At 28.9% G+C, this 12,150-nt stretch overlaps 1 protein-coding gene across 4 annotated transcripts in view; it reads right to left on the bottom strand.

The window, feature by feature from the left end:
- The window catches only part of LOC129752380 (uncharacterized), a 238,786-nt gene that overhangs the window by 36,993 nt on the left and 189,643 nt on the right, over positions 1-12,150 (bottom strand). The window lies entirely within an intron of this gene.

Genomic DNA, 12,150 nt, shown 5'->3' with positions numbered 1-12,150 from the left:
ATTCCCTGGAGCATGATTACTTTTTTGACTTGTGGTCACGTTAGGTTAGGTATTTGCATTTGTAATTTGAGTTTTCTAGTTTGCTCTTTAAAAATTGAAAATAAACCTGGAGGTAAAATTAAGTTTAATAATCGGAAAAGCCTGTGCTAATTTGTCAGAAAGCCCAGATAAGTTATTTCATAATAAGAGTAATGTTTTAAAATAATGCCAATTTTTGAATCATTTTCGATTAAAGACAAATTATGACAATGAATGGCTAACAAACACTCGTCTGATAAACTTTCGTTTGCTTGTAGCTTAAGGTTGCCAGTTTTTTTTTTCAGCACGTGTCCGGGCCGGACAAATCCGGTCTAATTTCCAAATTCCAAGCAAAAATCCGTGCAATATCCGGGCAAATTTAGTCAAAACCCAGAAATTACTCAAAAAAAATCAAAAAAAAATTGTTTTTTGATTCATTGACGAATTTGAAATCGAATTTTAGGCTTCGAAAAAACGTTTCATGATTATGTTTATAAAACTTGCTCAATAAATTTAAACGCAAAAATTAAAAAAAAATTAACACACTTTTGCTTCAATATAACATTTGAACCAAGATAAGTTTAATGTAGGTTGAGTTTCGGTTTGTGTGACAATGGTAGAGAAACCAAAAGTTTCGAGTTTAAAAAGTCCAAAGGTTTCAATTTCTGCAACATTGGTCGCCCCAATTTGTTTTTTTAATACCATGGAACAAAGTCCTGCGAACGAGGAGGTGGGGGATTCAGGGGTTTAATCCCCACCACATTGAGAATTTTTAAAAGAAAAAAATTCAGTTCCAAAAATGGATTTACCATAGCAATGAGAAACTACGTGATCTCAAAAGGTATTCAAAATAAGTGTGAACAAACATATCCGAATATATCTTTTTCAAATGGGTTGGAAATCAAGTAAGACATTTTTGCGCTTTTGTACAAAACTGTAAAACATTACAAAAAAATTTTAAATAATGTTTTTTAATCACTGATCAACTTTCCCGAAGACAGCAAGTAACTTTGACATCTCTGACAAAAAAGTTATAGAATTTTCGGTTTTCATTTCTCCCATTTGTAAAAAAAGGGAATTTGAAGGAATATTCAAAATAATTTTAAACTAAATTAAATTTCAATGATTTTTAAAACAAAACTTAAACCATTTTGAAGTCATCAACAAATTTTTACAATGAAATAGAACCTTTGTTTTAAATCATTTTATCTTAGAAATAATAATATCTATGCTAAATACTAGAGATGTACCGAATATTCGGTCGGCCGAATATTCGGCGCCGAATATCGCCAAAAAGCCGTTAAGCCGAATATTCGGCTCACCGAATAGTTGAGCTAGGTATTCGGCCGAATAGGCCGAATAGGCCGAATATTTATTTTTTCAAATTTATACAAAAAAAGACTTCTCAAATTTTTCCACTGATGTTGGATAATATATAAAATATCCAAAAGTTATGTTGAAAAACCTTCAAAATCATCAAAAACTTATGGTTTCAGTAAAACATTTTAGATGTATCCGTGTATTTTTCACTGTAGATAGCTTTATACTTTGATTTACTTTTTTTTCAAATTTACTTGAAATACCCAGGTTTGCTCATAAACCAAATAAAGAATTCGAGAAAAGTTAAATCTGACCGGTTTGGCCACATATTTTTTTAAACTTTCTGCATTTTATCAAGATTTTTTAGTTTAATCAAATAAAAAAAAAAGTCAAATGTCTTTTTGAAACTTTTTAAATTCTCTATTTTAAAACGATTTTTTAGAGTAAATTTATTCGTTAGATTCGATTTTAAAATTGCTGTTGTAATTCGATGAAAACCTTTAATTTGAAGTCATTTTATTTATTTTTCCTCTTGTATGTTTAAAAATAATGCCTAGTTTCTGTTCAGATTTTCCCTATTTTCCCAAGTTTATCATAAAATCGTTCAGACCCGGAAGTGTAGATAAGGGCTAGTAATATAGCTCAGTTGGCAAGTCTGTTGTCTCCTGAGCCAATGTTCGCGAGTTCGAGCTCAAGAGTAAACATCGAACACGATTGTACCGGATAAGTCTTTCAATAACGATCCGCCAACTGCAACGTTGATAAAGTCGCGAATGCCATAAAGATAGTAAAACGACTATAATCGAAAAAAGTGTAGATAAGTGTCGTAGAAAGTATTGTATGCTTGAGGTCAGAGATCATCGTTTTTTTTGTCAACTATTTTGATGACATCTTGCAAAAATAAGACATTCATCTATTTCAATATAAAAAAGCTTTTTCAAATAGCTTAACACCTGTTTTGACATGTTTTGTCTCAGATTTAACTAGAATCCGATCTCTTTGTGATTAACGTCCTAGAACCTACAAGGCATCTGATGTCTTTTTAGCTAATGGTGACATTTTGAAAATGAAATAGACCTCTACTTAAAAAATATCTGATACATCTGGTTGGATATAATCGACTTAAGAACATGAGGGAAATTCAGATGGCAGAAATATAAGATTTCTATTATAAATAGCGGTAGAAATAAAAGTATTTCTATTGAAAAAATCAACAGAATATTCGACCGAATATTCGGCCGAATATTCGTTTGGCCGAATAGTTGAAATGGTCAATTTTCGGTATTCGGCCGTTCGCCGAATACCACTATTCGGTACATCTCTACTAAATACTATTGCTTGATTGACTAATTGATAATAAAGCAAATTCAGAATAAATTTTTGTGTTTCATGTTTGTTTTATTAGTTCATTCGTGTTCAGTGATTAATTTCACGTAAATTCAAATCTAATTTATTTTTTAATTTATAAACTCACCAAAACTAGAGGTGATAGACAAAAACTGACGAAGGATTCGAGGATGTTTAAAATTTCTGAAACAATCATTGAAACAAAGGAAACAAAAAACCTGTTTTTTTAATTGGCTCTTAAACTTAATTAATTTTTAAATGGTTAGACATTTTTAATGGTTTTATTTTTAAAATTTTTCTGACAATATTGTCAATTTTGTCAATTTTGTCAATTTTGTCAATTTTGTAAATTTTGTAAATTTTGTAAATTTTGTAAATTTTGTAAATTTTGTAAATTTTGTAAATTTTGTAAATTTTGTAAATTTTGTAAATTTTGTAAATTTTGTAAATTTTGTAAATTTTGTAAATTTTGTAAATTTTGTAAATTTTGTAAATTTTGTAAATTTTGTAAATTTTGTAAATTTTGTAATTTTGTAAATTTTGTAAATTTTGTAAATTTTGTAAATTTTGTAAATTTTGTAAATTTTGTAAATTTTGTAAATTTTGTAAATTTTGTAAATTTTGTAAATTTTGTAAATTTTGTAAATTTTGTAAATTTTGTAAATTTAGTAAATTTTGTAAATTTTGTCAATTTTGAAAAATTTTGTCATTTTTGTCATTTTTGTCATTTTTGTCATTTTTGTCATTTTTGTCATTTTTGTCATTTTTGTCATTTTTGTCATTTTTGTCATTTTTGTCATTTTTGTCATTTTTGTCATTTTTGTCATTTTTGTCATTTTTGTCATTTTTGTCATTTTTGTCATTTTTGTCATTTTTGTCATTTTTGTCATTTTTGTCATTTTTGTCATTTTTGTCATTTTTGTCATTTTTGTCATTTTTGTCATTTTTGTCATTTTTGTCATTTTTGTCATTTTTGTCATTTTTGTCATTTTTGTCATTTTTGTCATTTTTGTCATTTTTGTCATTTTTGTCATTTTTGTCATTTTTGTCATTTTTGTCATTTTTGTCATTTTTGTCATTTTTGTCATTTTTGTCATTTTTGTCATTTTTGTCATTTTTGTCATTTTTGTCATTTTTGTCTTTTTTGTCATTTTTGTCATTTTTGTCATTTTTGTCATTTTTGTCATTTTTGTCATTTTTGTCATTTTTGTCATTTTTGTCATTTTTGTCATTTTTGTCATTTTTGTCATTTTTGTCATTTTTGTCATTTTTGTCATTTTTGTCAGTTTTGTCATTTTTGTCAGTTTTGTCAGTTTTGTCATTTTTGTCATTTTTGTCATTTTTGTCATTTTTGTCATTTTTGTCATTTTTGTCATTTTTGTCATTTTTGTCATTTTTGTCATTTTTGTCATTTTTGTCATTTTTGTCATTTTTGTCATTTTTGTCATTTTTGTCATTTTTGTCATTTTTGTCATTTTTGTCATTTTTGTCATTTTTGTCATTTTTGTCATTTTTGTCATTTTTGTCATTTTTGTCATTTTTGTCATTTTTGTCATTTTTGTCATTTTTGTCATTTTTGTCATTTTTGTCATTTTTGTCATTTTTGTCATTTTTGTCATTTTTGTCATTTTTGTCATTTTTGTCATTTTTGTCATTTTTGTCATTTTTGTCATTTTTGTCATTTTTGTCATTTTTGTCATTTTTGTCATTTTTGTCATTTTTGTCATTTTTGTCATTTTTGTCATTTTTGTCATTTTTGTCATTTTTGTCATTTTTGTCATTTTTGTCATTTTTGTCATTTTTGTCATTTTTGTCATTTTTGTCATTTTTGTCATTTTTGTCATTTTTGTCATTTTTGTCAGTTTTGTCATTTTTGTCAGTTTTGTCATTTTTGTCAGTTTTGTCATTTTTGTCATTTTTGTCATTTTTGTCATTTTTGTCATTTTTGTCATTTTTGTCATTTTTGTCATTTTTGTCATTTTTGTCATTTTTGTCATTTTTGTCATTTTTGTCATTTTTGTCATTTTTGTCATTTTTGTCATTTTTGTCATTTTTGTCATTTTTGTCATTTTTGTCATTTTTGTCATTTTTGTCATTTTTGTCATTTTTGTCATTTTTGGCATTTTTGTCATTTTTGTCATTTTTGTCATTTTTGTCATTTTTGTCATTTTTGTCATTTTTGTCATTTTTGTCATTTTTGTCATTTTTGTCATTTTTGTCATTTTTGTCATTTTTGTCATTTTTGTCATTTTTGTCATTTTTGTCATTTTTGTCATTTTTGTCATTTTTGTCATTTTTGTTATTTTTGTCATTTTTGTCATTTTTGTCATTTTTGTCATTTTTGTCATTTTTGTCATTTTTGTCATTTTTGTCATTTTTGTCATTTTTGTCATTTTTGTCATTTTTGTCATTTTTGTCATTTTTGTCATTTTTATCATTTTTGTCATTTTTATCATTTTTGTCATTTTTATCATTTTTGTCATTTTTGTCATTTTTGTCATTTTTGTCATTTTTGTCATTTTTGTCATTTTTGTCATTTTTGTCATTTTTGTCATTTTTGTCATTTTTGTCATTTTTGTCATTTTTGTCATTTTTGTCATTTTTGTCATTTTTGTCATTTTTGTCATTTTTGTCATTTTTGTCATTTTTGTCATTTTTGTCATTTTTGTCATTTTTGTCATTTTTGTCATTTTTGTCATTTTTGTCATTTTTGTCATTTTTGTCATTTTTGTCATTTTTGTCATTTTTGTCATTTTTGTCATTTTTGTCATTTTTGTCATTTTTGTCATTTTGGTCATTTTTGTCATTTTTGTCATTTTTGTCATTTTTGTCATTTTTGTCATTTTTGTCATTGTTGTCATTTTTGTCATTTTTGTCATTTTTGTCATTTTTGTCATTTTTGTCATTTTTGTCATTTTTGTCATTTTTGTCATTTTTGTCATTTTTGTCATTTTTGTCATTTTTGTCATTTTTGTCATTTTTGTCATTTTTGTCATTTTTGTCATTTTTGTCATTTTTGTCATTTTTGTCATTTTTGTCATTTTTGTCATTTTTGTCATTTTTGTCATTTTTGTCATTTTTGTCATTTTTGTCATTTTTGTCATTTTTGTCATTTTTGTCATTTTTGTCATTTTTGTCATTTTTGTCATTTTTGTCATTTTTGTCATTTTTGTCATTTTTGTCATTTTTGTCATTTTTGTCATTTTTGTCATTTTTGTCATTTTTGTCATTTTTGTCATTTTTGTCATTTTTGTCATTTTTGTCATTTTTGTCATTTTTACATCCTGAAAGTACTGATCAGTGTTTCATGTGTTAAAAATTTGAAATTTTATTTGAATTATTGGAATCCAAAAGAAAACAAGATTGGACAATACGCTTTTATTAAAGCACTTTTATTAAAGTAAGATTGACCATTTTGATCCCTGATTAAGGTGTTTTATGACACTGAATCGTAGGATTGAAATAATTTTTTTTAAAGAAACTGGACTTATTTGTCGATAATTATCCATTATTCCATAATAATTATAATCTTCTTATTTAGTGTTGGAAAGAAGCCCGGTTTTCAGAAACGAGCTCCTTTATTATCCGATTGAAAATGCTGTAAAACACTCCAGTGAGCAGAAACACTTACGTTCCTACCTTAGAGTTCAAGGCAAAACTTTAATCCTCTTCAAACCACTAGAAGCAGTGCATCCAATTAGTGAGCATGGTGAGCTGCTTTTAACCCAAGCTCAAGGGCAAGACAGAAAGTTCCTTTTCTATCTCTTCTTGCCTTTGACAGGAAATCCCCCCGTTTGTCTTTTCCTACACAAATGCAATAGATCCGTCTCACTTGGGGTATCTTTGAAGCTCCCCTTTATTTGTCTTGTTTTCCTGTAAATTCGAATAAATCAACTGGATCCATTCCGAAATCAAAACAAAAGTGATTTACTGGTTCGATTATTGCGTTCTCAACAATTGTTGCATTTTAAACCTCATTCATTTCGAAAACTCATTCCCAGAATTTTTCTCTAGCTATCAAATAGGTCACCAAACTTGGGGAGGAACAAGTGGTAAAAAGTTTTCTTTACAACCCTCGTCCTGATACCATTTCCACTATTGTGAAGGTCTTCTCTCTCTCTAGAGTTTTTAACCCCGAAGATGCTATGCCCTTCTGACTTTTTAAGGCCAGAACAATGCTTCCTGGGGTGGGAAATTTTCAGGTGATGAAAGAAATTGCACCTGAAAATAACGGCACCATACATGTCACATTGTCAACACCAGCTCATGAAAGATACAGAACGAGGAAAACATGTGAATGAGGGGCTGTGTCTGAGGGATGAAAAACTAAATGACTTATGCTACCCAGCAGAGCTTTCAGTTGGTATGTTTTCTTGTTTTTTTTTTAAAGAAACTTGTTTTTTTTCATCTTACCCTGAACCAAAAACATCCTACGGAACTACCGGATGTACCCAGGTACCCAGCAGGAAAATCTTCACTTCCGACAACGAGTGTTTTATAAGTGTGTGTGTGAGTGTGTAAGTTCCTATTGTTTCAACTAGCTGCAAAACTGAAACCCCATTCACGAGCGGGCTTGGGAAAAGTTTTCTTTCTGTTTTGAGCCATGGTGATGACAGTTTGAGACTTTTTCCTTGTCGTGCTAGTATGGTAGAGAGGCAGCTAGTTGGTTTTTGATCCAAGTTATTCCTACTGTTCCCGGAAAACACTTTCGGCTTATGGAAGAAACTCTCCCGAATGTCAATTATTCTATGAACGGGATTCTTCTATAAGTTGTTATGTAGGTTTTCTATCTTTTTACTATGCGGATGTATGTATGTATGTATGTATTGAATCCACCTTGGGTTTACGGCAGCGCCGCGGTTGTGGCAAAAAAAATAACCCACACGTCCATCTTGGCTACCACACAACACAATCATAACCACTCAATGAGACTTCTAAAGGAATGGAATCGTAAGCAGAGGCACTAAAGGTATCCAGGGCTGTAAAGGGAAAAAGTCTCGAGAAGCTATAACCATATTGCTGACTAACCACGATAGCATGCAAATTATAATCCCGCCGCCAAGGCTTCCGAAAAGAGAGTGCGTCCTTATTTTACAAAAAGTAATCAAATACTTTATTTTTCTCAATCATGCTAAATTCCCTTGACATAAATTGAGGAACGTCTAGTATTCAATGCGGTACTAGCATACACGGTAACCCGCTCTTTTTGTAAAACGAGGATACTCAGATGCCCCTGCCCGTGTTGCTTAGATAAATATGTAATAATGACAACTTAAATAATATTGTAATAATAAAATATGATGTTATATAATACAATAAAATATAATATAGTAAAATAACATAATACAATGAAATATCATATAACATATAAGTGGAACAAATTTCAAATCCTCCTTTTGTCACTCGGAGTTGGAACATCGCGAGGTGGGGGGTGAGGTAGACAGTAAAAATTAATTCGAAAAACAAACAATTGCACGAAATGTTGTATGCAGCAAAATTGCATACTATATCATTGCACAAAACCTAGAAATCAAGTAGATTTTTTTACAAAAATTTAATTAAATCAAGAATACGAAAGGTGCAATAACTCTTATCTTTTAAAATTTAGTTTTTTTTTTGGTCTTGTAATTTTTCGGATATTTCATTTTTTTTTATGAAATTTACCTAAAATACTTTAACTTTCATTTATTTTCCCCTTCGGGTTTTTTTTTAAATTAATTTCGAAGGGGGAGGCAATGACAAAAAAGAAATTGATATTTATTCCAGCCAAATATAATACAATTTAATATAATATGAAATGAAATATAATAAATATTAAATATGAAATAATATATAATACAATAAATATTAAATAAAACAATCATCTAAAATATTTGCTGAAAAGAAGTTTAATTTAATCATTGTTAATATGTTGATATGCATACTTCTTACATAATCCTAACAAAGAAATTCTATCAAAACATTTGTTTATAATTTAAGAAAAATATCATTTTTAAATGAATAAAACAGTATGAAAAATCATTATTAATCAATGATCAATATTTCACGAATTAATTTACGTGTTATATACATATGTTATTATACATCTGATTTCATTAAATAGTTCAATTGATATTCACTTGAACTATTTAATAAATAATTCGATAGCTACCACTATATTTTCGAGAATAAAATGCTTTATCATACATGTGAAAAAAAAATTACTTTTGCAACCGATGAGTGTAAATAGAAGTCATATAAAATAATCATAAACAAAAACATTTAATTATAAAAATATCTTGCCAAAAATTTAAAAAAAAATGGATACCGGGTACATCATTTTAGAAATATCTCATTTTGCTGCCCCACTACAGGAGGTGAATCAATCAAGTATACAATTAAGAAGAAGATAGTTGAAATATATAACGAATTACAGAAATGGTTAAAATATTTGATATGGTAAAAATACAAATCTTTCTCCTGTAAACCTAGAGTTAAATAGAGGTTATTGAATAAGATTTAAAAAAAATAAGATTTAAAAACCGCTGCGTTCATTGTTTGGTACTGGAATCAATGATTATGTTAGTAAAATCGATTGTTGATATTATTGCATCCTGTCCTACAGATGCACTCTGAAAAATTAAACATTACAAAAACATCAACATTGGTAGAGTTTTCCAAATATACCTTAAATGTTTGTTAAGTAAGTTTTGAATTAAATGTAGAACTCAACCTTATAAACCATTTGATTGGGATTGATGAGCATGATTGTTTAAAACTAGCATTTGAATTCTATTGGAGAAGGATATTTCCAGCTTTCATGCTAAAACAATTTTTATAAATTCATTAATTACAGTTGTAACTATAATATTCATTAGTTAAACTAACTGAAACTGAAAATAACTGGACGGGTAAACTTGTATTTAAAAGTCATGATTTTTACAAAATATACCATCATTTATTAAAATATGTGATTCACTGAAAAACTGAAAATAAAATCAGATGGGCAAAATAATATATGTGAATATGAGTAGGTATGAATAATCCAGGCACCGTTAAAAGCTGAAATCCAAAATTTGAAAATACTGGTAATGAAACAGCGATAATGTTGACAGACTTTTTTTAAAGTATTGTGGTTCATCTGATACTGCAACCTAGCGAACAAATGGATCAAAATGGGAAATATATTAGTTGGTTTACATATTAATCTTATCATAACTACAGTCTCAATCATATTGAAAACACAAAATATTAACATACACCCCGTACAAAACGCAGAAGAAATAAGATCAGACTATTTCCACAGCCATTGATTGCTGTGATTATTGTAAAAAAATAATAACATTATTTTGAGATGAAATGAAGACGTTGAAATCTGTCTTGAAACTTAACCCGTTTTTTGGTACTTCGTCTATTCTGCCGTTCTACACGTTTCCTAAAGCAAACATGCTTCAATTTGCGAGGTTCTATCACAATTTCCATAAAGCACACTTCTTATAACACTACCCCATCTTTTTTCAAGTTAAGTCAAGTTCAAGCTTAAGGAAGAATCATGAAAGACTTCGGATTTCAGTATTGTTCCTGACGAGAGCGTAAATTTAATTTAGAAAAAAAAAATTACCGAAGCTAAGCTAATTAGAAAATTTCTAGTCTGTTACCACATCGTAAACATAACATATCGTAAACATATACATGTTTATGACACGTACACTCACCCACGATATTAAACGCCTACTTAGACCGAAATTAATGCAATCATAAATTTGAAAGAGAAAAAACAAAGTACGTACCATGTGAATGATTGGAGAGATGAGAAAAAGAAGGAACAGACAAGATAATTAATATTGGAACTGGCTCACCGGGTTTATCAGCTTTCTAAAGATGACGCCGCTCGCCTGCTTTGATTGTTGGGACATGTTCGGACATGTTTCGCAAGCGTCAGCACGATGAAGACACAAACACACTTTCTAACAAAATCACTGTTACACTCAAACACCAAAATTATCCTTCCTCATTTCTAAAATTTCGTTGAATCCGACACCACACTATCAGTAAAGGATTTTACAGCAATCAATCACAAAGTCGCGGGCCGAAGCTCAAAACCAAAATCCTGACAAGGTAACAAATTCCATTCCACCATCCACCGACCGCAGAGAAAACGAAAACCGACCGCTCTCGTTGAGCGCACGACTGAAACTGTTTAATAATAATAATGAAAAATAATATAAAAAGAACTCTTCCGTGTTATTTTCTTGTGTTGTTCTTTTGGAAGCTTTCGTCTATCTTTTTACTGTGCGGATGTCACCTGAAAGGATTCAGTGCGTCAATCTTCGAGCATTAAATTGATATTTTAAGCAGTGTTTTTTTCACCCATTTTTTTCGACAATTTTGAAGGTGTCGATGACCTATTTTAAGTCTTCAGATCATCAGAATCGACAATATTTTACTTTTTTAATGTTTTGTTTTTTTTTATTTCTAGTCTTTTTTTATTTTATTTTTTTCAATGCGTGACTTTTTTCCGGAATGCTTTGAAAATTGTATGTATGTTAATGTTCTTTTTCATCTACATTCAAAATTTACAAAAATCAAAAACAAAAGAACGAAGCGTTCTGAATTGTTTGAATTAAAACTAATCTTTAAAACGTCTTCTTTTATTGTGGCTTGTGATATAGCTCAGTTGGCAAGTCTGTTGTCTCCTGAGCCGATGTCCGCGAGTTCGAGCCCAAGAGCAAACATCGAACACAGTTGTACCGGATAAGTTTTTCAATAACAATCCGCCAACTGCAACGTTGATAAAGTCGCGAATGCGAATGGTAAAACGACTGTAATCGAAAAAAAAAAAGTTTTCTTTTATTATGTCTTATGTCTTATGTCTTATGTCTTATGTCTTATGTCTAATGTCTTATGTCTTATGTCTTTTTCGTGTATCCTTCGGTGTTATTCGACTGTTTTCGTTATCATGTACTGTTGTTTCTTGATAAATTCAAATAAAAATTTAGTTGTCATATCTTCACAAACAAATGTTCGGGTTGGCGAGAAACACGCTGGAGAGGAAGCGTGTGGGGGACAAAAACATGTATGTTGGAAATATAAATAAACTATGACAAAAATGAAAAAAGTCTGGTTAGAACATGAAAAAATTGTGATGAAGAAAACAAAAATACATATGACCAAAGTTATACAAATTATGACCAATGTGAGAAAATATGATAAATATGATTCAAAATTATGGTAAATGTAACAAAACTATTTTTTTTTCTTCTTTTTGATAGGAGTTTAACCCGTTAAGGTCATTCTTCCTCGTTGACAAAACTATGACAAAACTTCAATAATTGCAATAATTATACGAAAAAAAACACAAAACTTTTTTTTAAAAAATTGAATAAAAAAGAGCAAATGTGAAAAAAAGAATAACAAATAAATTTAAAATTTTTTTTACAAAAATAGAAAAAATGTAAATAAACATGACAAAAATATAAAAAATGA

Source organism: Uranotaenia lowii, chromosome 3 (genome assembly GCF_029784155.1).
Source record: "Uranotaenia lowii strain MFRU-FL chromosome 3, ASM2978415v1, whole genome shotgun sequence".
Classification (NCBI taxonomy): Eukaryota; Metazoa; Arthropoda; class Insecta; order Diptera; family Culicidae; genus Uranotaenia; species Uranotaenia lowii.
This window is presented reverse-complemented; position numbering and strand designations above follow the sequence as displayed.